Genomic DNA, 23,592 nt, shown 5'->3' on the forward strand with positions numbered 1-23,592 from the left:
TATTTGCTGACACTGAAGTTTCTTGTGGGAATACATCACTTTTATAATTTAATTTTCATCTGGAAGATTTTTCAGGTCAAAAATGGAATTTCTGGTCAGAATCGTAGCAGAGAGGAACACACAGGAAGCTGGGCTCTGAACTGAGCGCAGCCGGACCTCCTTTTTGCTCATTTTTGGCCATACTTCTCCAGCACTGTATCCCGGTTTTCACTCCAGCCCCTCCCAGGAGCAGAAGGTGCAAAACCATGGACTGAAAGCATGGGCCTACTTTGCAATTGTATTTTCTGGGAAGCATCCCCAAACGGGTTGTTGCCTTCAGCCAGAGGACCATGAAGGAGCAACCCCACTGCCAGCAGCCACTCTCACCCACGCAGCAGGATCTGGGAGAGGATGTCTGGCTATATCTGCCTTCCCCTCCATGTGCAGGAACTCACCATATCAACCGAAAGCACCTTTGGTAAAGGCATAAAAGCACCCTCCCCCCTGGGAGGTTGCACGGCTTGATCTGCAGCAGTGGAAGGAAGCGGGAGAGCCCAGCTGCCAGCAAGCCTTCCTACCCTCATTGCCTGATTCACCAGAAGCCCGGATGCTTTTTGCCACCATAATGACCACACACCAGAGCTGCAAACCTGGTTTAACTGGCCAGTTTGTGACACTCTTGTGTCCACAGAGTGGTATCAAATAGCTGGAAGGGGCTGGTGCAGGCTGCTGCAGCAGAGGCGGAGACTGAGCTGTCACCAGCCACAGTGCACAGCCTTGTCCTCCATTCACCTTAAGGAGGACAAGTCAGAAGCGGTTCAGCTCAGCCACAGCAGTCAAATGAGTCTGAAACACTTTAAGGAGGGATCAAAATCACATGCGCGTGTGTGCGTGTGTGGTTTCACAACACCTCCCTCTCCCCACCACCAGCCACACCAGTTTCCTCAAAGCAGAACAGTAGAGGACAGAGCCGTAGTGCACTAAAGCCTTGTTTTTCCCACTGCTTAAAGAACTGACCCAGCCCCCTCAAATGTTCCCAGCATATTTGAATCGTGAGTCAGAGACCACAATGGAGATACTTGCCTAGCTTGACAAAGTTTTAAGTACATCCTGCCAAATAGCAATCACTGATTTTTTGCTCTGTCACTCATGAGCCCTGTTCCTGCTGCCCTAACCACACAAAACACACTGCCTCACTGGGGAAGCGAGGATTACTGTCTGGATGCTTATTTGTAGCATCTCCAACTTCTCATCGTCCCTTTCACGCAGAGCGCTGCCAACAGAGCAGATGGAAACTTGCAGGTATTGAAAGCTCGTGTCTCTGTATCCACTGTGGAAGCAATAAAGATAGAGAATGGAAAGAATGGCAGCATTGCTGACAAGCGAGGCCAGAAAACACTTCATCTTTACAGGCAGGGCCTAGCATTTAAAATAAATGATAACTCAAGAACAAGATTTCCACAGACTGGTCTAGCACCTCATTTAGCAAAACATCCTAAGGCTTAGGAGCTAATCTGTGATGGACCATCACACCCTTCATTGGGCTGCCACCACTGAGGTAAACCTTAGCAAAAGGGAGCAACCAGCAGTAGGAAGCACTAACCATGTCTTTCCTCATAGCTAAAGCCACTCCCTATCAGGAGTTAGCATCCAAAGTGACAAAAAAATTTTTCAGTCTTTCTTTTGCAGGGGCAAAAGGCCTGCAGCGCTGAGCAGGGCTCCATTTTCTTCCCCTGCTCCTGCATATCATCTGAACAGTTCATACAGCCATGCTAGGGGCAAAAAGATTATTATTGGACCATAGGTCACACTTATTTCCTATTTGTAAGTTGCCCTGCACAATCATGAGTGCTAGAAAGTTTTTTCTTATTTAGCTTCCCCCTTCCATGCACTCTGGCAGAGAGGCACAAGGGCCTCAAGGAAATCCCCCAGTTACACAGTGCAAGGCTTGATCTGCAGTGAGGAGAGCTGGCAGCTGTGCAGTGCACCTCAGCACGGCAGCTGTTGCTCCAGTGGTGGAGGCATGTTGGGAGGAGTCTGAGTATCAGTAGCTGAGAAGAAAAGTCAGACACAACCAAACCTTCCAGTGTTACATGAAGTCAAGGTTGTGTGTGTATGTGTGTGCACTTACTTAACTTTTTTTTTTTTTTTTTCCACTGCAACTAGAGTTAATATTTCTTCAGAGGATTCATGCTCATACTTGTACCGAGAAATCCTTGTCATTATCTTTCCATCGCCTGGGCTACAATGCAGGGAGCAGCAAGCTGTTATCCATCCCTGCTGTCTGGGGTTTGGGACAGCTGGGCTGCAAGGCTGGGGAGATGGGAGAGTTTCTGGGCTCTGAGATGCACAAGGAAGAGAAAGATCATTTTGTGTGCTGCTAATCTGTCTCTGCAGGAGCACTGGTTTTCACCTCTGTAGCATCTGCCATGGGGAGCTTCAGAGTGGGATACAGGAGCAGCAAGAAAAATAACTTCAAGAAAGACTTACTGCCTTCATTATTAGTTAATGCTTGCCAAAAAGAATGATACAGAGGCAGGGGGTTGAATAGGTCTTAGTGGACTTCATATAACAGATGCAAACATCACACTGACATCTGTCTCTTTTCAGGAAGAAGGAAGCTTTGACTGAATCTGTCTCTAAAGCCCTAGATAGCAATCCAGGAGCTCTAGGATGTTCTTCCCAGCTCCATCTCAGACCTGAAATTCCAGGCCCATGGTGTCTTGCTGACAAACCTGAGCCATGTTAAGCTGAAGATAAAATACCAGTGATAGTTTCAAACTTCCCTTTTCCCCCACCCAAGCACTCATTGCTCTGAGCTGTGCACATGTACTGGCCTCTCCCAGCTCGGCCCTGGTGACAGGGTGATACATGGCCCAGACCTGCACTGCCTGAATGCCCCACAGGCTTTCATCTAGCACAGAGCTAGGCACTGGAGGTGCATAAAAGGGAGCAAGTAAGAAAAAGAAGCAGCTCTTGCAATGTGTAACAAATACAGATCTTAATATGGATTTCCTCCCACCTGAAAGAAAAACCCTGTTGTACAGCCACAGTAGGTCGGACCAGCTAGTGCAGGGGGATGCAGTGCATTTTTAGAGCACACTATTCTGGACAACAAGCTTTGGAAAGTGTCTCTGGAGGCTGAGCCAACCTCACAGTGCTGGCCCCAAAAATATTTAACACGTGCTCTTCTTAAAAAAGGCATTTTAAAGAAGTCTGGAGTTCAATCTGAATGCAAGCAAGCTTCTTTCAGCTCTCCATCCTCAGAGGCAGTGCAAGCAGATTCAAGGGGCACAAGCTGGCCATAAGCCCTCCGTTTGCTCCTTAAGCCAAAAATAAAGAATATGACTGCGAAATCGTTGCATATTCACCTGGTAAGTTTCTAATGTTTTTTCTCGGAGCAGTGGCTGCCACCAGTGCTCACCATAGTGCTCTCTCTGGTAGTGTGCCACCACCAGCTGTTGCTCACAATACAAAATCTGGAACCTGAAACCAGAGAAGCTGCAAACAAGGGCTAGCAGCCTCCCACAGCAGAGCAGGGTAGGCTGCCCACCAGAGGTACCTTCAGCACTTAGGAGACGACAGACTTTCAGTGCTTGGCACTCAGAGACCCTGCATGAGCGCATCCATTTGCACAACGTGCAATCAACCACTGGCTCTGCTCTTTTGACAAGGGCATGTAGTGATGGGACAAGGGGTAATGGCTTTAAACTAGAGTAAGTTTAGATTAGATATTAGGAAGAAATTCTTCACTGTGAGGGTGGTGAGGCACTGGAACAGGTTGCCCAGACAAGCTGAGGATGCCCTATCTCTGGAAGTGTTAAAGGCCAGGTTGAACGGGGCTTTGAGAAACCCTGCCCACGTCAGGGGGGTTGTAACTAGATGATCTTTAAGGTCCCTTCCAACACAAATAATTCTGTGATTCTATGATAACACACACACCAGCTCCTCACATCTGACATTCAGACCTGAGGACTCCAGAGGCCTAAAACAGGGGATGCACCTTTCTCCTGCCCCTGCTAGCTCACAGCAGTTAGGAGGGAGGCAGCAGGACACATCCCCACTGCGCTCCACTCCTGGAACTCCTATCACCGGCAATCCACCAGGCTGTTACACCCTTACAAGCAGGGATTGGCAGAGCAGCCTCCCCAGAGGAGGTAAGGTTTGTATCAAGGGCTAAAGATCAAACTGTATCTATCTCTGAACACACCTTTGTTAGTTTTGGCTGCACCCTTTCAGGTATCACCAGCCTCCCCAGGCAATCACATTCCTATCCCGAGCGCCCCAAGCCCGCTGCGCTCCTCCAAGGGCTGCATTCACCTGCGAGGTATCTGCACAGCTAGCTACTACGTCCACACAGCAGCCAGCAGCCACGGAGGTAGAGCCCCGGGAATAACGTAGCTGCAGCAAGCATTTTGCAGGGAGCAGAGGAAGGAGCTGGAAGCAGATTCATGGTCAGGCTGCTCTTTGGCTTTGCTGGAAACAGGAGTGGAAAGCTGGCACCAGCATCCAACCACCCCAACAAACATTGCATTCATATGCAGAGCTACAGAGCAAACGATCTGTCAGTTGTTCATCTGGAGAACAGGTTTCACCAGCCTGGATTAAATGATTACGTACCCACAGTATGTGCTTCTTGCTGCTCTTGGAGATAAAGGAAGTAAGGCACAAGGAGCCTTGTGGGAGAGAGACCTGACCCTGCAACCCAGCTCCAAGCACCTTTATGCTTGGAGAAGGTTTGAACCAGCACAGAGCACTGGGGAAGGGGGAGCAAGTGCATTTAAAGGCAGAATTTTGGTGCTGATGCGCTGAAATCGCTAATGCAAGAAAACACCTCATTTGATAGAAAACAGAAGGTGCACACTTTCCCTCCAATTACTGCCTCCAGATGTGCACCAGACTGGCTGTATTTCTGAGCCTTCTGCTCCTCGTTCCCACAAAGTTGAAGGCAGAGTGAGTGCAGTTGGAGGTCTAAAAGCACATGTGCAGCAGCAACAGAGCCTGCGTCCTGCCTTCACAAAACCCCCGTGGAGTGACTCCCTTAGGATGTAATTGCAGTCCACTTCATTCCAGGCCATGAGCATATGTCTGGCTACGGACATTACTGCAAGCACAGGAGAGGGGGGGAAAAAAAAAAAAAAGGAAACATAAAGGAGAAAGTGCAAAACAACACTCTGGTAATCCAAGCCCAGTTAGGATAATGGGTGTTTCCCTCCACAAAGAAAGGTTACTTTGCTACCTTTGGCAGTCTGGCCAGCTTCCTTGCATTAGTCTTCTGCAAAGCAGAAAAGAAAGGCTAACACCAGTTTAGCAGATTTAAAACCAAAATATTGTACCAAACCCGTGGGCCCCAGCAGCGCACACTGAATCCCTCTGGAGCACACGTGGGCAGAAAGCAGATGCCCAAAGAGCTAACACTGCAATTTTAGGACTCTCACAGACTTCTGGGGGTCTTGAACCCTTGCACCAGGGATCCCAAGGCATCTTTCTCCACGCTGTGGCCTTTCATGGGTCATCAGAGCTCACCCCAAGTCCCCATCTCTCAGAGGAGTCTATGTCTGCAGTGGGCGCAGTGAAAGATGCAGGAATGCAGTCACAGCACAGTGTGGGCAGCAGGAGCTGGAGCCACCACGCTCTGCCACCACTAAACCCACCGTGTTTCTCAAAATGAATGGTAGCAGCAGCACTATTGCTTTCATATTTGCCTTTTTTTTCCCCCCCAGAAAGAGCAAAGCCGTGCATCAGTCCATCTACTGCTCAGGAGCTGTACAAACACTGCTCTGAGGAGAACTCCCTACAAGTAGCCTGTAGCAAGCACCCAGCACCCAACACTCCCAGCTCAAACAGCTGCAGAGTGCAAATCCCTAAGCCATCAAAGTAAGGTCTTATCATTGGGAAGTGTCAGACAGACCTAAGCAATACTGAGCTGTCCTTCCCACATCAAGTGGCCATGAAAACACATAGGATTTGTCCAGCTTGGATGGCTCCCAGTCAGGCATTTACATTTATGGCTCTTGGACAGGTTTTTAAAAATACATCCCAGTGCATGTACGGATGTACTCCAAGATACACTTACATCCACAAGCACATGACCCAGGAGGTGGGTTTGAGCTGAAGTGACTCAGCCTCCTGGTTACAGGAACAAAATTAGCAACCACTCATAAACGTCTTATGTCTTAGATGGGGCTAGATGGCACTGTAAGTTAGTTAATGTCCCTTTGCCTCAGGAGATTTCACTTTGGCATTATGAGCAGTGGAAAACCAGGAAAGCTGGTGCTCCCTAGGGTATATTTTCCAGAGCTGGGCTAGTAATTCACTACAACAGCCTGATTCAACACATTTTCTAGGTACCTAGTTAGGAGCTGTATCCAATAGTTTAGTCATTCTTTGGAATTCACTTTTTTTTTTTTTTTAACAAATAATTCTTGGCTTGCCAAGATTTAAACATATGTTTTCCCCCAATACTTGGCCTACATTTCCCCTGCTTTAATTTATCCCATTACTCTTCATTAACCCCTGCCCCCCCACCCCCGTTGTTCCCATGCTGGATCCCTCTACCTCTCCCAGGAGAGCAGTGATGAAATGACATTTGCCTCCCAGACCTCCTGGCACATCACCCCTTCTCTTCAGGATCAGCTCAGCGGGGCAGAGAGCCCTCTGGCCTGGAGCCCCTGGAGCACTTAAGGATGCACAGCTGAAACAGAGCAAGGCAAAGCAGTGGAGAGAGGCAAGGACCAGGCTTGAAGGGACAGTGCCTGGCTGTATTCAGGTTAGAGCATTCCAGTCCCACGGCCTCGAGTCTCTGCCTGAGCTGGTTAGGAGATGAACGAGTAAGGATCTGCCCTATTCTCACACTCAGACCTTCCAGAGCCTCTGCAGTCGAGTGAGCACGCTGTGGCTAATGGCACCATGCCATCGTCTGGAGGGGGGAAGGGGGACGTGCAGTCCCGGTGCAGCACATCTGCCTCTAGGGCTGGGAAGAGGATGGCCACCTCTTTAACAGAGACCCTATCCATCACATGTAACACTCAGATGGGTATCTCTCTCCCATCATTTAACAAAGGGAGCAGACCTCTGGAAAAAAAAAAAAAAAGAAACCAACCGACACTTCTCCCAGCAGAGGATCCCATCAGCTCCCCAATAGCCCGGGTCATTCGTGCCTGTGAATCTGCCTTCCCGTTCCTCAAGTAACAGATTAGTCACGTACATTTGCAATGGCAGCGATTCTGCCAAATAGCTGAGGAGCGGGGAAGGAGGAGAACAGCAACATGACAAAAACAGGCAGAGAAGGGGAGATGAAAAATAAAATGCCTCTTCCTCTTCTCCCATGCCCCTTTGGTTTTCAATGGTTTTCAGTGTTTGCATTCACAAACTGCTAAACAGCTGAATCACATGCTGGAGGTGAAATCCAGGCGTTATCTAGCCAGAGACTTGGACAACCCTGTCTCTCCTCTTTTGCCCCTGGGCTGGCAGGAGCATTGCCTAGCAGCCAGAATACTGACAGCTCCTCTGAGGTTGGGACAAAAAGCCTCCCTAAATACGAACAATGTTTGGCAACTGGGAAAAACTCTCACTTGAGTTCCCATCTTCTGAGTGACTGACAAATGCCAGACCCTGCAGGGCTGGCATAGGCTCTGGGCTGCAAAGTGTCCTGCTTAGAAGCCAGTCACTCAGAGGAAAAAACAAACAGGCTAAAGGTACCCAAGAATCCAGCTCCTGATTAGTACGTGGCTTACTGCAAATAGTTACTTCCTTCTTTCAATAACATGCATGAAAAATCACCGTTGTCATTGGAGCAGCAGCGCGTGGAGCCTGCAAGCAGGTCAGACTGCTCCTCTATGCTATACATGCTTGTGTCAAACTGCCCCTGTCCCAACACGCTTTCAGCTACAAATGCCCCGACAGGTAACAAAGAGGGAGAATCAAAGCAAGAACACCTGAGTGATCCAGTAACAAGGAAAAAAAACTGCAGGCTGTTTCGTGTCATCTGATTTGTGCACACATTCCCAGACACTCAGTCTTTTCCCTGCAGTTCAGGGAAATGCCAAATGAGCAGCACGGCCTGGAGAGACTCTAAAGAGGAGAAAAGAAAACGCATGCCTAGGGAAAAGCAGATGAGCCGGTTTTCAAGAAAAGCGTTACTACTGCAACAAGAGATAGGCACATACGTAGGCGGTCCCCATCCTGGTAATAAATAACAGCTACAAAACTCTTATTAACCTCTGTAAAATATGTTGGTTCTGCCAGTTTGTCCATCACGAAGCTATCTGTCACTTGTCAGCACTGCAATATTCACTTCAGCTGTCCCAGAGAAAGACAGAAAACACAGCAGGCTGGTCACAGCATCCCACATGGCAGCCAAGGAGAGTCACAGTTGCAAAGGACACATCCTTGTTATGATAAAATGATGCTCCCATCTTGTATCCTCTGCATTAGGGGGCAGTTCTGAAAAAGGAGAATAAAATACAAGCATCACTTCTGAGACAGGAACTTCACTGTAACAAAAATATCAAAAAAAAAACCCTTAGGAATCTTCTACCTTTCCTTGCTATGAACAAGTAGCCATGGGGTTTGGCCTGAGCATCTGGCCCAGTGCATTCACCTGCAGCCCAATGCAAGCCTGGCTGGCCCCATTCATCAGCAGGGATGCGAAGTGCCAAGTCCCTTCTCCTCTAACCATCCCACTTCATGGAGGGCAATTCAAGAAAAAAGTGGCCTGATACTGCTGAGAGAAATCCCGTCCCATGCATTGCCAGGCTTCCCCCACTGTCCCATTTCAGAAACAGCATGGGGAGGAGGGAAAAAATGCATAAATCAGAGCTCTGATATCTGGCACTACACCAGGACATAGATTAGACTACTCAATCATTTTAATTGCTATCCAACAGTAATAATCTATTTAAGCCATTTACTCTAAAACATGCATAGCACTTCATAATGTTTATAATGTTAATTGGGGAGGTCCTGAACCAAACAGCCACCCTGGGTAGCAAAGCTGTGTATTTGGGGGGATTTATTTGGTTGGCTATTTTGAGAACTGCACTAGCATAATGTTTTTCTTAGCTTTTTGCTTCGACATATATATTTTTGTCTGTTTACTTGGCAATCTCATGTACTTGGCAGAGAGAAAAAAAAAAAGCAGAGCAGTAACCGAAATTACACGCACTTCCCTATGCAACATAGGGTTATTCTTCTATGTCTTGTTCCTGCCCAGCATATTTAATTTTGTACTCCTTTGACTTGAATGCTCAGGAAGGGTGCCATTTTTAGAATTACCAAACCTAAGTAGCTGCAACTACGTAAATGAGGAGTATGTCAAGACCTAAGGGGAACCAGTGGTTTTACTAGGTCATCAGTTAACCCACACAGACAGGAGTGCAGGGTGTCAGTGAAGGAGATAATCCAGCTCCAAGACAGATCCCATCATGGGGAGTTTCGTGCTCCACAGAGGCACTTTGTTCTCTCTTAAGGAAGATGGGACATCGGAAAGAGTTCGCTCCCCTCCATCTGCACCGTTACAATGTCTATTTTTGCAGGTAGGTACTGGGAAGGATGTGCTGGGTATGCAGAAGCTATTGCCTGCCATATACTGAGTAAAACCATAAGGTAAAAGATGGTGCAGCCTCTGCTCTGGCTGTGTCCATCCCATATGTCAATGAGCAATAAAAACAGGGCACTGAAAAATAAACCTCACTGTTCCAAAAAGCTTCCCGGAGCATATCTTCAGTGGTATCATATTTTTCCTGCCTCTTTCTGATCCTTTTTTTTACTGTTGAAGTTGACATCTTTTTCCTCTTGCTGAACCAGCATTTCCTGAACAGCAAACCATAGTCAGAAATTTTCCATCCAGCTCTCAAGTGGATTTCAACATTCAGTGCTTGTGCATGCTTATGAGAAGATGTTAATGTCAATCTCAGAAAATTATCTACAGGATGTGGAAAGGGGTATCACCAATGAGGAGCAGCACCTGTTTTTGGGGAAGTTCAGACATAGCTGGTTTCTTTGCCTCAAAACAGGGGGCAGCTCTTCTCTGCTCACTTACATCTGTAATGATGATCCTCATTTGCATGTTTATTGCCCACTGACCTGTCACTTGGAAAAAATCCTTCCACGGGGAATACTGCCTTTCGTGACACAGTGCATCCCCTTTCAAACACCCTGGGGACATTCTGATGGTTTTAAAACCAAACATCTTGGAAAAGAGCATTGCTCTCCTAATAAACAGCAGTACAGACAGGCCTCAGAAGCCAAACAAGCAAGGCAGGAGCTTGTGGGAGGAGATGGTAATAAATACAATAGCCAGCTTCTTAATCACCATCCCCACGCCTGATAATCATTACCTTGTCACAGCTGCCCTAGGCATAGCAGTGACGGGACAGCTCTCCACATTTGGAGGACTTTACCCAGCAAAATCTCCTCAGGAATGAACAAGGACTTAAGTGTAAGCACACCCAAGAACTTTTAAAGAAGTTGGAAAAGAAATATCTCCTGCTCTGCCAGAGAGCCATCAGTCACAAGGCAGCCTAGGAAAAGCAGTCTCCAGTCTGCAACAGTTGCACGTCAGCAATCCCAATAGTCAAGGCTTTTTTGGGAGCAAGGATGGACACAGTCAAAACCAGCCTGTCCCGCTCAGAATTTCTGCCTGCAGGGCACTCACGTCAAAGCTTTTTTAATATGGTTTTAATGGCAGTCGAATGACAAGCAAGGCATCATTCCCTTCAAAGCCCAGCACTCCTCCTCCACTAAGATATCTACAACTGCTATCATCAGCTTAAGGGGCAATAACTTCACCAGGACACAAAGCTGGTTTATGAGGGGGAGGGGGCAGAGTTAACCCAAAGTCATTAACCCACCCACTGTCATCAGCCAGCAGCTCTGAGCACACTCGCAGGGAGGCAGTGGAGAGACACAACATCCCAGCAGCGTGTCCGGGAGGGGATGCGTTTTCTAAAGGACACAGCTGATTCATCGCTGCGCTTAAAAATCTCGGGCAGTTTCAGCTGCAGAGGCCTGACCTGCTTGGCATCCAGCCGGCCAGCATCAGCTGCCTCCCAGAAAAGGGAAAGAAAAAAATAAAAAGTTTTCAAATGACAGAGTGGGCAGAGGAACTGGGAGGTGGGGAAAGGAGGGAGTGTGGGGGGAAAGAGGTGGGCTTGCAGGCTCTGGTTGAGTAACAGGCTAATTCCGCCCTGCTCCCTGACCACGACTCCATCTAATTACCCTGTTTCCTCTGAGCTGATTGGAAAGTGGCCTTGTGTCTGGAAAAGGCAGTAAGCATCTTACATGCATCTGTTCCACCTAATCCCTAATAACTAGTGCCTGTGTGTTCCGAGAGAGGAGGAGGAGGTGGGGGAGGACAGGCAGGGAAGGGTTTCCCATGTATGCTGCCATGTGGCAGCGGGCAGGGCAGCCCTGTTGCCTGGGCTGGGGGCTTTCGGGGAACTAACGCTGTTCCTCTTCTGTCCGTTTCACAATCTGGAGGCCCTTTCCTCCTTCCCCTTGCAATAATAACAAATTTTATTTAGAAAAAAAAAAAAAAAAGAGAGAGAGAGAGAGGGAACTAGGCCTGGGAAGGACACATTTTGCTGAGCCTCGCTGCAGTTGGGATCTGTTTAAGCCACTCGTTTTCCCCTTGCCCTAATCCTACATTATCCTTTAGGCATGACGTTCAATTCCTGAAGGGGGGTGGGAAGCACTCTCCAGGGCCCTGCATGGTTTGCCCAGGAATTTGGATTGCACTTTTTATGTGCAGCTCTGGGAAGGGCAGAGGGACAATTATGCAGTCGTTTAGTAGCCAGGCAGGCATATTTTCAGCGAGCTCTTCCTAGTGGGAGCTAATTCAACACGAGGAAAGCGCGGGGATAAACAGCTCCATTTGCCAGTAAAAGGATTGTCACATCTGGAATTTACACAAGTTACGAGGAGCCAGGAGCCACTATTTTGTTTCGCTCGCACGGCGTCATAAAACATGTTAGCACTTTAAAAGTGCTGCGAGGCAGATGGACACAGGACAACGACATCTCCCATAACCCTGCCATGTCCTTGCGATGGCAGGGGACACCAGACTCAGCCCCACATCTTGCTCAATGCCCTCAACTTTGTTCCAGCCCCTGGGAAGGGAGGCTTTTGGCCTCCAACACAACCAGCTGGCATCACATCTCCACATTACAGCCTCGGGAGGCTCCCGGCTGGGAGAGGGTCAGACTGTGCCCCCTTGCACACCTCGTGGGGCATGCCAGCCTTCCCCCCAGGCTAACCCACATGGGGGAGGACTAAGTAACCAATCACTTTAAACCAGTTTCAAAAAGGTTGGCTCTGCCTCTGTGGGGTGTTTATTTCCAAGAGCTTTCCACATTTATCCAGCCAGTTTTCCACTGTTTTGCTTTGGGATTTTTGCAGTTGCAAGCTGTGAGTGCTCCTACTGCAAGAGCCTCCTTGCTCATGCCTTAGCACACCAATGATGCCAGAGGTGATAATGACTCCCAGAGGCTGAGCTGCACCTGGTTCCCATAGAATCCCTTGTCCTCGCCCCAACAAAAATACTGGGAAAGCATCCTGCATAAGAGTGGTGGGATCCAGACATCCACAGGCTAGACCCATCCCATCCAGTAATGGTGGACATAAAAATTAAGAGGAAGAAAACTGAAGTCAATGGCGTTGGCCATTTCACCTTTGGTGCTTCAGATCTGCACACAGGCCTTAAGGATGAGCAAGGCAAAACACAACAGCCCACCTTTCCCAATTTATTTTTTCTCTATTTTGTGTCATGGAGCAGCAGTTACCCAAGAAACCTGCTGCTCACTGACATTCATGAAGGACTGAGCCAGACTGGGTAGGAAAACAAGTATGAGGACAAAAGTCATCTCTCATCCCATTGTGCTGGTTGTGAAACACTGTGCAGAGGTAAAGGCCTGCAGGTTATCATGTAAAAACCTGGCTGTGATTTATAACTCCTCCTCATCCTCCCTCCAAGGGACAAAGTGCTGCTCATGTCACTCCGCAGAGGACTGGAAGCATCACAGCTCACTATGCTGTTTGCCAGTAGGGGACAATCCCAGCTTTTGTGAGTCATCCACCTTGCCCATCCAGTATCAGATCCACTGCCTGGAGTCCACCAGCGCTCACATGTGCCTGTTGGGGAGCAAACCTCATGTCAAGGACACCTCCCCTGCAGTGGGACGCACAGCACCAGCCCTTCAAGGGTGATGGGTGGTGGAGAGAGTCGGCTGCCTTCTGCTTGAGCTCTCATGACTGGCCAGAAAAGTGAAGTGAAAGAACATGATGGGAAGCTGCAAGGTCACACTTTGCTTCTAATGCTGTCTTCCTGGTTCACAGGCTTTCCTTTTTCTTTAATTTTACTGTATTTTTTTTTCTCATTGAGATAATACTTTGTTATCTTGATGAGACAGATGCATCATTTGAACTTCAGCTTTATTAACATGAATAGAATCAATAGAATCATTTAGGTTGGAAAGGACCTCTGAGATCATCAAGTCCAACCTTTGACAAATCACCACCTTGACAGCCAGACCATGGCACTAAGTGCCACATCCAGTTGTTCCTAGCACACCACCAGGGATAGGAACTCCACCACCTCCCTGGGCAGTCTGTTCCAATGCTTAACATCTCTTTCCTTGAAGAAATTCTTCCTAATGTCCATTCTGAACCTGCCCTGGCAGAGTTTGAGGCTACATCCTTTTGTACTATCACTAGTGTCCTGGGAGAAGAGGCCAACCTCCACCTGGCTACAGACTCCTTTCAGGGAGTTGTAGAGAGCAATAAGGTCTCCCCTGAGCCTCCTTTTCTCAGCTAAACAACCACAGCTCCCTCAGCCGCTCCTCATAGGACTTAAGCTCTAGACCCTTCACCAGCTTCATTGCCCTTCTCTGGACACAGTCCAGCACCTCAGTGTCTTTCTGTCCTGGTCCTGCTGGCCACACTATTGCTGATACAGGCCAGGATACCGTTGGCCTTCTTGTCCACCTGGGCACACTGCTGGTTCATGTTCAGCCACTGTCAACCAGCATCCTCATGTCCTTTTTTCTGGGCTGCTCTCCAGCCACTCTACTCCCAGACTGTAGAGCTACCTGGGGTTGTTGTGACCGAACTGCAGTGCCCAGCACCTGGCCTTGTTAAATCCCATGCTGTTGGCCTTGGCTCATCAGTCCAGCCTGTCCAATCCCTCTGCAGAAATTTCCTATCCTCCACATGCAGAAGGCATCTCATGTCACTCTAACTAACATTTAAAGCCCTTTAAGGTAACTTGGTACGACTTCACCATGAGTAAAGCTCCTGACACTTTAAGATTAGCAGCTGAAAGAAAAAAAAATTTTAAAGTGTTTTCAAAACCTCCATCTTTAGGGAACAGATAAGTGGCATAAACGTTGTGTACCCAGAACCACAGGCAGTTTTCTGTTAATTGAGGCTGAAGTGCTGAAGTGCTTTGAAAACAGGGGTCACCTTTCTCCCAAGCTGTGGAGATGGCTTTGGGGAGGAGCTGTGACCACAGGTGTCACAGTAGCACAGACTTGCCTGAATGTGCAATAGTTGGCATGGAATATAAACAGTAGCAAACAGATGGTGTTTTAGGAGGAGAAAACATCCAATTGATCAAATTTATGACCAGAGGTTGTGCTTACAATTGTAGCTGCAGCCTCACTACTTCCTTCTCAGTGTTCCTACTTGCCATGCCACAATGGCTCCAAGCACTCTGAAGGCCTTTTCCACAGCCTGGTCATTACACCCTCAGGGAAAAAAAAACCCAAACAAACAGTCCAAGCTGACAAGAACTCTGCCCCGCAGCTACACCTCCAAAAGACAAGAGCTGCAGAGGGATAAGAAGGAAGAAAATTCGGCTTGAACAGATCTCCTCTAATGAAGAGTCAGTACAGAAGGATGTTTATTTGCACCAAAGTGCCAATGTAGAAACTTACCTAGGATTTATTTGCAGTGCTGGGAGGAGAACGCTGAGGTACCTTGGCTTCCCACAGTTAGTGCCTGTAGGAAGAGCAAATGACCACAGTTCAGGAGCTGTGTCTCATGGTCCCATGCTGCACATACAAAGCTTTAACCAGTCCCTCAATCTCTTGCATTTTTTGAGATCCCTTTCAAAGCCATTAAAAGGTTGTTTAAAACAACAGAGGTCTTTGCATGACAAATTCCACATGCTGCATACACAGACATTATGGTTTTCAAAACTTCTAAAAGAATAAATTCACTGTATCCCAGTTCATGCTCTGCATATGGCATGATGCTCTCAGCCTAGATGGATGAAATAAAACAATGACTGTGTTGTATGATAGGGCTTAGCATGAAGTGGCTATTTTCTACTCTGCCTTCACTGAGGTTCTATCTTTCCAGGATGAAACCTTCATAAATTTTCCATTTGGGGATACTGAGCAGATTTATTCTGACACCCTTCTCTGGGGAAAGTCTGCAGCTTCTGAAAGATGGGACGTGGCTACAGCATCTGCACGGTCACAGCCCACTGAGGGGCATTTGTTATCATCCATCCCAACTGGGCTGATTATTCCTCAATAGCAATGGCTTATTTTAATTGTCTGAACTCTGTTAAGGCAGGGCCGAATCCCCTTAGCTCCTCTAATTCTAGGAGCTGGATTTTCAGCTCACTTCATAGGGTTTTTGTCTTTCAGTCTTGCACTGTCTTTGCACTAAGTCACATACCATAGCCATACCTTGGGAAAACCCGTATCTGCAGGTTCCTCTTCTAGACAGGGAAAAAACTGCTCTAACATGGAATGTGACCCTACTTTGAAGGTGTCCCTCCAGAGATCCTTTCCAGCCAAAGTGTCTCTGAGACAAAGGCGTTATACTACTTGAGTGGGGATAAGCAGAACTGAAGTTGCATGAAGCTGGGCTGACCTGGAGCATGAGCAGAGCACTGAGCATTCCTGGAAGCCTGGAGATGCCCAACTGGAGGCCAGTGCCTGTCCAGAGATGGTCTCCTTTGGAACTGTTGATACTCAGCAATGGGTTCAGAAATAACGCCATGCTAACAGGCTTGGGGACTGAGTGTCCACTCCTGAAAATCTCAGCTGAAAGCGCTCGCCCAGTGCTAGGCAGTGAGTGAGCTGGCAGAAGCACAAATCATATCTTCATTCTCCCTGTTGCCAGATCTATTCTTTAGCCACACAATCCATGGTAAAAACTTACCTGCTGCAACTTTATGTAACAGTTATGTCATCCTTAGATTTCAGAGGGCACCTGCAAAATCCAGTTAACTTACCACACCAAAAAAAAGAAAACAATAAGGTACTTCAGATGAGAAGATAAAAAGATAAGCCTGTTTTCAAGAGTGAAGCCTTTACAGTTTATAATTAAATATAACCCTCTATTTCAGCTATTAACCTAATTTTAATGGAAATCCTTGAGATTAAGATTACTTAATATTGTGTAATGGGGAAATGTAAATAAGGCATTTCCAAAGCAGATAACAAACTTTTTTTACAAACATTAGAATGTGTTTTCCCCACACCACAAATGTTATAGGTGATCCAGGTGAGGGGCTGAGCAGACACAAACTGTACACTTTTCCATTTCCATATGAACTGGTGTAAATCAGGAAGAATTCATGTAGTCATTGGGCATAACAGAAACTCAGGGGTTTGCTCTGCTTATAGCTTATTCATCTATGGCTTTATATTTAAATATTTTCACAGTGTCTCCCACATGGGGGCTTGGGGGTTTATAGGCAGTCAGAGATGCGAGTAGATAAAAGACTAATTTAAGGGCTATTTGACTTTTCATCCTTATTCCTTACTGCCTTGCTTTTGTGGGTTTAAAGCACAATCCTTTGACTAATTAAATACATATGAATATTCTGTTGCCTGTGAAATGAATATATAATTAGACTCAAGAGAATGATTATGTGCTCTCTAGGTGACACTAACACTTCAGCATAAAGGTACCCCAGACACCACTAAATGTAACCTATGAGCTGCTGCTAATAACGTGCCGCCTCTGATCTCCAGAGGATTATCTTACTCTGGAGCTCTTATAGGAGCCCTATACTGAAAGGGACCTGAAACAGATACCTTGTAATTTATGTCTCTGCTTAGTGCCTCAATGAGGAAAGGTGGCCTTTGCTCCAAATTGTAAGGGTTTCTTTCCTTTTCTTTTTTTCAGGTCTAAAGTTAAGGCACACGATCGTCAGGGAGTAGAATGCTGTAAGGAACATCTGGGTGGTTTCAGGGAAGAAAGTGTATTTTGTTGTCCAAGCTCCATTTTTTTTCTGGTTGTTTTTTTTTTTTTCATATTCAGGACCACTTTTCCCCCTTACAAACACAGAGAAACTTCTTAAATAAATTATAGTAGGCAGTGCCCTGTCCCTCTGCTCCAAAATTAAAGATGTCTGCTGCTTTACCCTCACCAACTACTACCTCCTAGTGCTATTATTTAGTATACCTCATAAATATCAGAGTCCATTTCCTTTCCTCTACTTGGCATTTTTCCCATCACTTCTATACCGCTAGGTTTTTTAACAGAGGTTACCCTCCCAGCCACTACACGATAATGATTTTTTTTTCTTCCATGCTCTGTGGTTAGACCAGCTCAGACAACTAGATAAATATTGTGGGGAACTGACCATTAAATATCAGGTTTGCCTGTGTTTTTTCACAGAGGTCTTTATTTCCTTAAATTGTAGGTGGTCTCCTTAAGACAGCAGGGAGACAAGCCTGATGTAGTGAAAGGATGGGAAAAAGAAGAAGCAGAAAAATCCCCTTAGGATGTTTCCTATGGTAGAACAGAGTAAGGAATATTTTCAGAAATGGTAAGAAATATTTCAGGGAAGCTCCAGACAAATTCAAATCCAAATCTTCTGTGAGGTTCAGTGAAATCCACAAATTGTGTGTTTCCTCCAAAACCCCAAACCAGGTAACTTGAACCTGATTTTGGAGTGAGTACTGGGGCACTGGCATTTCTGTACCCCTTGGCAATTGTGAAGAGTGTTAGGTGTGATTTTTTTAAGATTTCTGCTTTTTCAGAGTAAAGTCTGCTTAAAAAAAGAATGAGCGAGCTACTGAAAAGCAGCTCTATCAACTAATGTCAACCAAAAATTTAGATAAGGAGGGGAGAATGCCCCTTTGCTAGAAGTATGGGCTCAGTGTAAGCAACCTGCAAATTTCCTCTCGTCTTAAAAAGCAAGTGATGCTTGGACAGGCCAAGAGATAACAACAGGCATGCAGCCATGATGCTGGCAGTACCTGTGACATTGCTAGCATTACCCTCATGTAAGCACAGTAGCATACGATATCAGTGCAGTTCAGTCACTTTTCCACAGGGTCTACCTCCTTAAAAAACTTCCTTCAGCAGGAGACTGGCTTACTTTTTTTGTTGCTGTGGTTTACATTGTCAATAGTACATGTCCTCTAAGGGAGCCCCTGGTGGTCTAGAGGTTAAGGACGCGGTGCTGTCACTGCCGAGGCCCGGGTTCGATTCCCAGTCGGGGCCACTCCCCGGGCAGATGTTGCTCGTTAGCCCTGCAAGGCTACGTCCTGAGGACCTCGCTGCCACCGTCCAAGCTCTCTTGGCCCCGGCAGATGAACCTTAGCATTAAAGGGTGGTCTCAGTTCCGCGCACACTGTGTCTCACCTAAAAAATCCAATGCGCAGGCTGGAAGGTGTAAAGACCTTCCCCGGATCTTCATTCGCGAAGACTGGCCATTACTTACTTACTTACTTACTTACTTACTTACTAGTACATGTCCTCTGCTGGTACTGAGGAGAACTGTACCAGAGAAGACGTAGGACCTTTGTCAGTGTACTTGATCTCCGGATTTCATCACGCATAATATGCTTCACTGCAATTGCCTTACTTTACCCCTTGCTCAACACAAAGAGGTACCCAGACTTTAGAGTTCTGTATCTGTGCTTAAGCTCCAAGGCAGACATACCTGAACACTGGGAATGAAGCGTACATCTTCTTTACAGCCCCAAAAGCATGCCATTTGGAAAGTTTAGGGACAAAGTAATTACTCAGCTGGGCAGCACAGCTTATTGGTCCCAGCTTATACCAACTCGAGGTAAAACTTCTTTCCCGAGGCCACAGGTGGTCAGGTTGGCCCCACTGACATCCCTCTGCAGCTCACCCTCAGCCATGCTGGATCTGCTCTGTGCCACTCACCACACTCTGCTTATGAGGCCTTGAGGGTTGCAGGTACCTGACACAGGGCATCTGCTGGGACCCTTCATTCACTTTTCTCAAATTTCTTCCCTTTTGGGAAGGAAAACCCAAAGTGTCTGCCTACTCACATGGAAACATACCACATATCTCAATCAGAGCTGCTAAGGCAGATTGCTAAACTTAATTACCAGTTCCAAGGCCTGAGATAGTGAATGACAGGTCAATTCATGCAGTGAGCTAGCAAAGATTGCTGATAAATGCTTTCTAATTGAAAGGATGATAAAACACCTATTAGTCACTGAGGAGCTTGAAGAATGAGTTAGTCCTGGGTTTTTTTACACTATGAAGATCAAGAAGTGCTAATCTCATTAGCACTCTGTAGTCATTTCCTACCAGCTTAGTCACTCAAAAGGTCCAGAAGGGATTGTGACATTGCAGAAGGGTGACCAGTCACTGTTCTCTCAGTCCTATTATGGGGATGAATAGAAGGAAGCATTATCAGCATCGATAATCTGTTGTACTCTGGAGAACATCAGACAGTTTTTGTGAATTAGATAAAAAGCAAAGAACAAAACTAACCTCTTACCCAAATCTCCCTTGGGAAAGCAACTTAACAATATGATGTATCCTTTGCACAGCACCTTCTATCCTGAAGCGTAAGATGGAGGTTAGTGGGCGTTAGGGGTCCAGGTACTTGAGACCCAGCTCCAGCAATGATCTGTGTACAGGCAGTTTGAAACTCAAAGGCTGAACTTTGCCCTATACAAACCACTGCATGGGCACACGTACCTGTTTTTCATTAAGGCATTAGGACAGTCACTCTGGCAGTCACACGGGATGAGAAATACTCTTAGATTGTCACAGCACGAAAAGCTACCAGAGTTGCCCTGCAAAAAGCTCTGTGCCTAGACATGACCCAGAAGTTACCTTCTGCAGAACTCTGTGACACAACACTTGTTGCTGGGAAGACACGAAAAGAGCCACCACCCATTAGCAGGAACCTCTGCTGCCTTGTTTCCACGCTGTGCAGCCCTGGATGATTTTTTCTGCTGTTTCTCTTTCCTTTCCTGCTTTTTTGCTGGTCCTCTTAGAAAATGAGATCTTCAGAGTGAGACTGACAGTGTATTGGCTCTGTGCTGAACACAATGGGCTACAGCCCTCTCTTAAGCCTCTAGGTACTGCTGTCATGTAAACAATAATCCATGACACTTGCACACACCACAATGCTGAAATGTAGCCATGCTAGAGGTAAGGTTGCGATGCAGCCAAGTGACAGAAGCCACAGAACACGTACAAGGTGAAGCTTTGCCAAAGACAAAAGGTCAGGTTGGTTTTGCACCCTTAAGAAGCAGACCTCACCTTATGTGTTAGGATGTGCCTTACTTTCCCCCTTTCTGTTTCACCAACACCCACCCAGAGTTCTCAGTACACGGTATTTGATATCTACATTAGGAATCCCAGGGTTTTCCAGGAGGTTGCAGAACTCCTGAAACTGTGCTTTCCATGTTTAACTAGTGACAGATTTACTGTCTCTGTATCAAAAATCATATAAATTCTTTCCACAGAAAGGCCATTTCGCATGGAAACAAGTGTGCCTAGCTGGCATATCTGACTAGAAACTGGCTTGAGGGGAGAGAGAAAATAGTTGCACTAACCAGTGTGTGAAAGCAGTCCAACGATTAGATGATTAGTGGTGCTTGTATTTATGCATTCAAGTAGAGTAGAAGCTTGTAAAACTGTAAGACCTTGTTCTCTTAATTGCAGATCTCCAAACTTTTGAAAGTCCAGATCAGTCTTGGTCAGCTCATTCTTGTTGTACTCAGTATGGTTTGCCTCAAGCCAAAAGCCTCAGGCTATGCACAGACACCTTTCTTCATAGTCAGATGTACAGGTAGGTATTTTTACAGAACTGTAAGAAACAAATCAGATCAGCAGCTCTGCAAGTAAAATCTTACAGATGTAACTTGCAAAGGAGTAACAGTGGTGCACAACTATGGGCAAAAACTTCTTCCATCAGCCACGTCCAAAAGACGTATTAACTAGAAGTATAGTGTCTGCAATAGTACACTAATATTTAGAACAATTTAGTGCATGGCCATCAATGGAGGTCATCTTGTGCCATTTACTTTACAGCACACAGGTCTCAAACCTGCTTTCCATAGGCCCTTCACATGCTATAATTATGTATCAAATATAGTCATGCATATGTAATTATGTATCACATATATGTCTTTTATGTAGTCTCCAAGAGTACTACCCCTGTTGTGCAGGTGCCTATGTTGGTATAAAACTTCAGTTTACTAACTAATTAAAATATATTTCTATAATAAATTTTAGTATATAAGTTTATTTATATATTTGCTTACACTTACATAAAAATTTCTAAGTTAGGGATAAGCCATGCCACTCTACATCCATTTAAACTACTAAGCACCCATTCTCACTGCAAGATTTTCTACCAGGCATTTGGAAAAGTACAGCAGCTCAAGCAGGCCAGTCCGTGGTTGTGGTGGTTATACAAATCTTCAGTATACATTCCAATAAAGGCTCCCTAGACATTTTCACACATACTCTGGAATAAAGGACACATATCTCAGTGATAGAGAACCTTTTTTCCAATCATCAGTGAAAATTCTTTGGATCCAAGATTGTTGTTTGATCCCAGGAAAAGGCTAACAGTGATGGCAGTGTTTAGGCAGTTGCTCCATCAGTTATTCACAGGAGTGCACTACAATTCAGATCAGGCAACTGATTCCTTTTTTTTTTTTTTAATAAAAACATCTTTAATTTTTCAGAGTGTCTTTTTTTTTGTCTTGAAACACTTTCTCAAGCCAGCTACAGCTGCAGCCTCCATCTCATCGAGCCGCAGACCAAATTAGCATCCATTCAAATTAATGACAGATATCCCAAGTTTTATGTTTCATGCTTACTGCAAAACTGAGAAGATGTGAAGCATGTTTACAAATGCAGAGACATTTTGGGAGTTGCCCTGTTTGATGTCTGGACTTGTTTTGTACACATTCCTTATATTGCTACAAGTTCTTGGAGGAGGATCCTTCCAGGGTGACTTTACTAAATTAAATGAAATGAAGCCTCCTTGTGTTTAAGCCAAAGGGAACATGGCTTAAAGCTTTTTTTTTCTCCTTTTTCCCATTGTAAGGTATCTTTTAGCTTATATCTTACTGTGTCATCGGCAATTAGGCATGTACAGGAAATCAATCTCAACAGGGATACAAGATTCAAAACCTGCCAGTAAGCATTAGATAACAATTCTTTTTAAACATAATCTCTTCAAAATTATGCTTATTAGTGAAATACAATGTCTGAGTCAAACACCTAGATAACCTAACAGTAATTAATTTTGTCAAAAGAACAAAATTAATGAACTGTTTTGGTGACCGTAGGAAGACAGACCACTAAGATAAAGCCTAGCCAGAGAGTTCCTCTAGGCTGAGAAGTACAAATAGCAGCATGACAATTGCTAGGAGGGACGCCAATGAAAAAAAAAAAAAAAAACAAAACAAAATGAAACAAAACAAACAAAAAAACTCCCAACAGAAATTTAGGCCTGGGAAATGCATGTCAGCCAGTAAGGAACTCTGTTCCTTTAGGTCTGGAGATTCAGGATGTCCTTACCGGAGGACTGCTTTCAAGGCATTTGTTTCCTCCTGTGTTTTTTTGGTTTTTTTTTTTGTTTTGCATCAAAAAGTTTTCCCCAATACTAACTGAAGCTAAGATTTCCCATCTAGGCACACAGGAAAACATAGATATTTTGTGCTCACATGTGTATTTCTGTATCTCTGTACACACTTACAAATACAAACACAGAGAAGGTCAAATGTTGAGCTGAAGGGCGGAAGTGTCCCTTCTCTGGTTACATGTCTGCACACGTAACATCAGGTTCAAACACTGAGGTGATGTAAATTGGAAATGCTGTGTTTAAGTCAGTAGTTAGGTCATTTGATGCTGATCCACAATACCTGCTTTAAGCATGTAGGCAGGCCATGCCCTCTTAAATCTGAGCAGATCCACTGAGTCAGAGGTAGCTTGCAAAGAATCAAATTTACTCCTTTTTTCCCCTCCACCTACAGCCTATCTATCCATAAAATTTGGAAAACAATGCAAACACACTGCAGGGTATTATTAGATTTTGAAAAGTCCTGCTTGCAGACTGTTGGAGTTATTCGCAAGAGTTAGGTTAGCAAAGTTGCTCTAGCAGCGCAATTCTTGAGATGCAGTCAGCAAACCAAGGCTAAAAAAACAAAGAACCCACAAATCAAGACCAGAAGAACAGGCAGCTTGTTTCATTGCTTCTGACAGCAAGGTAGTTTAAACCCTACTTTCATTTGGCCATGTGTGTCCTTAGTGATTTTGAAACTGGAAAGGACCTATTAGATATGTTGAATTGGGGTACTGCCAGTAGCTATTGCTTTCAAGACCTTTACACACTGAGATGGGAAGAATGTGTCC

General features: G+C 45.7%; 1 long non-coding RNA gene across 1 annotated transcript; it reads right to left on the reverse strand.

Moving 5' to 3' along the window:
• Positions 1–1,213: 1,213 nt before the first annotated feature.
• Positions 1,214–19,761, reverse strand: LOC114064371. The gene is made up of 6 exons (XR_003572744.1): positions 19,702–19,761; positions 19,516–19,589; positions 17,585–17,733; positions 14,913–14,976; positions 8,276–8,424; positions 1,214–1,309 (listed from the first exon to the last, which is right to left on the reverse strand). It is a non-coding gene; the product is annotated as an uncharacterized LOC114064371 (long non-coding RNA).
• Between the last annotated feature and the right edge of the window lie 3,831 nt (positions 19,762–23,592).

The sequence above is a fragment of the Empidonax traillii genome, unplaced genomic scaffold (genome assembly GCF_003031625.1).
Source record: "Empidonax traillii isolate 1590-97213 ecotype Southwest subspecies unplaced genomic scaffold, ASM303162v1 scaffold537:size946161, whole genome shotgun sequence".
In the NCBI taxonomy this organism is placed as follows: Eukaryota; Metazoa; Chordata; class Aves; order Passeriformes; family Tyrannidae; genus Empidonax; species Empidonax traillii.